General features: G+C 32.4%; 1 long non-coding RNA gene across 1 annotated transcript; it reads right to left on the bottom strand.

Annotated features, from left to right (window-relative positions):
- Positions 1–805: 805 nt before the first annotated feature.
- Positions 806–3,423, bottom strand: LOC143044682 (uncharacterized). The gene is made up of 4 exons (XR_012968756.1): positions 3,278–3,423; positions 2,920–3,044; positions 2,128–2,194; positions 806–991 (listed from the first exon to the last, which is right to left on the bottom strand). It is a non-coding gene; the product is annotated as an uncharacterized LOC143044682 (long non-coding RNA).
- Positions 3,424–5,487: the final 2,064 nt, after the last annotated feature.

Genomic DNA, 5,487 nt, shown 5'->3' with positions numbered 1-5,487 from the left:
TTGATTCAAGAAATTGTCAGATTTCTTTATCATCACGGTATCCTTATTGTCAAACGTAAAGCGATTTTGAGTGAACCGGACATCTTTTGGACTGTATTTTCGATCTAAAGTATTATTCTCTCGTTTTGCATGTGCCAGTTCATTCTCGAAATACTTTATTCGGTCAATTGTTCGCCAATTTGGAGAGTCTAAAACCTTGTCTGTTTTTCTTTGGCGCTGATTCAGAGTATTGCTTTCCCATTTAAGAACAGCTTCTATGTCTATTTTACCGTCAGAGTCATATGTTTCGTCGAATGAGTGATATTTGCTGTCACTTTCAATGTTTTCCAATTTCTGAGAAAGGAATGTACAATCTTTTACCGAATCACTGTTATTCTGTTTCTTTAACGAAGAATCTCTCTCCACTCTCACACAAGAATATTCATATTTCTTCTTCTCACACGCTGCATTGTTCTTTTTGTCGTATGCATTTTTCGCTTCCTCAATCTCAAATTGATTTTTATTGCTATCGCTGTTCTGATATAAATTGTCTTTCTTACACCTCTTACCTTTCATCTGTTGACCGCAGGTATAAGCATTGTCTTTCTTTGGTTTCCTTTTTGCTCCAGATTTGTCTCCTCTCCTTACCGATACGTTGACCTCTGTTACGTTTTCTGAGCTTTCTCTTCCAACTGACGTCGTGATGCACGTAATGCTATCAGTGGTGACGTCTAACTTGGCAGGTATTTCTTGTTGAGATGCTTGGTTAACACCATCAGACGGAAAAAGTAGTCCTTCGTCTTCAGAAGATGGGAATGGGGGAAGTTTGTTTATGTTTGCACCCTTATTCCAATCGCTTGAATGTGTCATGTAAAACTCAAAATCATTGCCGCTGTTTGTTAAGTCGTTTATCGAGAGTCGTCTAGACAACAGAAGCTGGACTTGCTGTCTTCCCTTATTTCTTCTCCATGGAGATACACCAATCAAATTCTTTTCCCCATGAAACTTTCTTCTGTAATTGTAAATCATTTATTATGCGTTATTATGGATAAATAGGATGAATGCACACAGGATGTATATTGAAAATTTCAAAACACTTGTCGATAACTATTTTACTTCTTTTAATTATCCCTTTTACATTGATGTTGAGTTTTCAATATATATAACTGCTAATTGTAGGCACCAATATTCAATTTCATGAATTATAAATTACTAAATATCAATTAAATTTCGATGTGGTATTTCTTTCTATTTGATATTATTTTCTTTCCACTTGATGAATTTCTCGCTTGAGATTGATAGATCGGTGTATGCCTAACACCATAGATCGGTAATATAGGAGCCATCTCGATTGAATTGTTTATTTGGTCACTAGTTAAAGAAAAATGTATAATACGTTTAATAAAACAACAAAAAGTATAATGACAATAATACTGAACTCCAAATGAAAATTCAAATTCAAATTGCAAAATTAAAACAATAAAAAAGTATATGTTCTAGTAAATTAAGGCAACAGTAGTATACCACTGTTCAATAGTCAAAAACCGGTTAAGCGAAAACAAATCCTGGTCAAAAACCAAAAACGAGGGAAGCATATCAACTATAAGGGGGAAACAATGGAACAACAAAAACACTGAACTGCTACAAAAACAAACCGTTTTCACTGTTTAGATCGATAGAGATGTTCCGGATAGCCTGACTGTGTACAGGCCTACAATGTGCTATTAAACTGAGTACTTTACTCAGAGTATGCTTAAATCGTAATTATACAAGTTGAAAATTCCAACCACCTTAACCAAGACTTAAAGACACATTGTTATAATACATGTGCTAATATGTTTCTGTTAAAAAGTTATGATATTAGGCTAGCTATTGAATGTAGGAATAATTATAACAACCTATATAAATTCTTTATAAGCTTGTCGATCGTTTCAATTAGTTTTGTAAAGTTTGACAACCGTTTTATTAAGAATCATTTCGGAAACCGATTTGTCTATATGTAGTTATATACAGTTGTTCAAATGAAACGCACAGTCTTTCGTATGTCAGACACAGTTATCAAAAAGTTAAGATGACACTTTTGGATTTGTACTTCATTTATGACTTTGACGACGGCATATAATGCTCAACACTGTGATGTATACATACCTTCGATAACAGATCATAGCAATGGTCAAAGACAGTAAAATTCCGACAGCCAGAACCGCAGCATAAACTGAAACGAAGTGAAATCTTCAGAAATTTGCAATGATTTTTAAATGAACATTTGGATAATAAATAAACTCATCATATATATCAGGATTACGTTATGTCTCTTTAGTGATGATCGAGGCCAACATTTATGAAGAAAAACAAACTTTTACAACCGTTATAATCGAACGATAAAAAGAACTTACAGTATAGTCAAATCCAGATAAGGAATCAATGCTTTCCGAGAGAAGGGGGAGAACTATATTCCTTAATTAAAAACAATTGTCATAAAATGCCAAACAATAGTCGTATTCTCATGTCAATACCAAAATGCTGACAACTGGGCTAGTGATGCTATCGAGCAAGGGCTACCATTTTAAAAGTATGCTTCCTATAAAGTTTACAAAAACATATTTACATCGTATTTCATCACTTGTTATTTAAACAAATTAGTACACGTTTGTGAATTCTAACATATTTCGATGTGAATTATACATAATATAATAACGGCACTTTGACTGGATCTACTAGCGTATGCCTTGTCATTTTAAATCTTAATATATAGTTACCCAACGTAGGTTCAAATAATTTGGAGTAAAACTTATCACATTAAATTGAACCAGTTGGCAACATCATTTCAGAAATTATATTCTAATGTATTTCTTATGTTCAAATAATTGAAATAATATAATTAAAATAGAATAGCTCATTTGAAATGTATTTCCGAATTCACTTAGAATGTGTACTTACATATACTTAAGACTCTATAACACTTTGAGTGAAGAATTTCTACATCAAGTGTGACTTCTGTTGTGTTGTTGACATCGATAGAGTCACACTTACCAAACATTGTTGCAAAACTCAATTAAAGTCACCTAATAGAAAGATAGTAAAATATTAGTTTTTATCCTCTTTGTATACATTTACCCAAAACAATAACCTTTTGAGCACTGTTGAAAATTTAAATTAAGAATTATGTTTAAAACATATGAAACAAATAAAAACAACATCTGTCTTAAATCCACATCATATCATTTCAGAATAAAATCTCGTTCCACAATATCAAAAGTATTGAATTTTTATGATACTAATACAACATTGTACTTACTCCCAAGTTTAAATCATTATTACTAGTATCCCTTGCCCCATCCAACTAATTTTGTAGATTAATAGATATATAACCAGTTATGCTAATAAGCTCGCATCCTGCATTACTAACTCCGATATATTCATTGGAAACATGTTTATTGCGATAAATAGATGTCTTATCTAGATTTAAGTACAAATTAATGTTTTAAGGCAATGGCAAATATTTTTTTTTAACAAAACAATGAAGTTTTTTTGTTTATACAACAGAGCTTCTTACGAGCAAGACTTTCTTGATTGTGCAACAGAGCCTTATATGAGCAAGCTTTTTATTTCTCTATGGAGCAGAGCGGCATACAAGCAAGATTCTTTGTTTATGCAACAGAGCTTCATACAAGCAAGACTGTATTTATGCAACAGAGCATTTTACGAGCAAATCTTTTTTGTTTGTGCAACAGAGAGCCATACAAACAATACTTTCTTTGTTTATGGAACAGAGCGTCATACTTGTAGGACTTTCTTTGTTTATTCAACAGAGCTTCATACAAGCAAGACTTTCTTTGTTTATGCAACAGAGTGTCATACAAGCAAGACTTTCTTTATTCATGCAACATAACGTCTTACGAGCAAGACTTTCTTTGTTTGTGCAACAGAACGTCATACAAGCAAGACTTTCTTTGTTTATGCAACAGAACGTCATACAAACAAGGCTTTCTTTGTTTGTGCAACAGGGCATCATACAAGCAAGACTTTCTTTGTCTATGCAACAGAACGTCAAACAAGCAAGACTTTCTTTGTTTGTGCAACAGAGCGTCATACAAGCAAGACTTTCTTTGTTTATGCAACAGAGCGCCATACAAGTAAGACTTTCTCTTGTTTGTGCAACAGAGCGCCATACAAGCAAGACTTCTTTGTTTATTCAACAGAGCGTCATACGAGTAAAACTTTATTAAATAATGCAAAAGATCGGCATAAGAACAAAAATGTCTTTACTCATGTAGCAGATCGGCATGCGAACAAGACTTTCTGTTTACTAATATGTATCAGAACGTCTTACGAGTAGGATTTTATTTACGTATGCAGCAACAGAGCGACATAAGAGTAAGGCTTTCTGGTGTTAACGTATCAGAACGTCTTGTGAAAAAGATTGTATTTATGTATGCCGCAACTGGGCGACATGAGAGCAATATGTTCTGATAGTTCTAAATCAGAGCGTCTTACAAGCAAACTTTTTCTTTCATATGCAGCAGCAGAACGAAATACGAACAAGACATATGTTGCTTACGTACCAGAACGTCTTACAAGCAAGCTTTTATTTACATATGCAGCAGTAGAGCGACATATATTGTAAAAAGCAGCACCAAATGTTGTTAATATAAGTCTATCAATAAAAATTTAACCATTTCCGACATATTTATACAGTTTGTTTATAAACTGTGCAGTTACACAATTGTCCCATTTATAGGGGGTTGAGCACTCACATACATGTTTACCCGTTTAAAGTCAGAAGCCTGCATAATAGTGTGTATAGTATGTTGCTCTCTATTTTATTTGTGTTGTCATACGTAAGGTTGTTGTTAATATTTATATTTTTCTCTCGTATTGATTCACATTTTTTGTTTAAAGTTGGAGTTTTTTTATAGCTGATTATACGGAATATCTAATGATGATTGGTTTAAAATCGTTCGTGTTTAGACAAATGAGCCAAATTAAAAAAAAATATGCAACTAATCAGTTGTTGTATTTTTCAGCATTTTTTCTAATTTTTATATCTGACTGTTAAACTGATAAATTTGATATTTGGCCTTTTGTCTCCCAAAAATTGATTTTTCATACAAGTGGTGCCATGTACGGAAATAATCTGCTCGTTTAAATCTACATGTATCCGGATGATATAAATCAACACGGAAATATTCTAAAAAATAGTTTATTGACAATTGTAACTTAAAATATCTATAAATATTATCATATGATCAAAAGTGAAAAAAAACTTTAAACTCGACCTTTTTTTTCTGAAACTAAAATAAAGGAAATGCTAGTCTTGCCAACAAACAATTTCACCTTTGCTACAGAACATTTTTGTTTTGTATTTGTTTGATTTATTTTTTATCGTTGATTATTGTAATTTATCAACATTGAGTTAGAAGTGTTGAATGTCATATAATAAAACAAAATGCTTCTTCAAAACAACAAGCAACATTCCAATGTGATAGATTCATAAAAATTACCACA

The sequence above is a fragment of the Mytilus galloprovincialis genome, chromosome 9 (genome assembly GCF_965363235.1).
Source record: "Mytilus galloprovincialis chromosome 9, xbMytGall1.hap1.1, whole genome shotgun sequence".
In the NCBI taxonomy this organism is placed as follows: Eukaryota; Metazoa; Mollusca; class Bivalvia; order Mytilida; family Mytilidae; genus Mytilus; species Mytilus galloprovincialis.
This window is presented reverse-complemented; position numbering and strand designations above follow the sequence as displayed.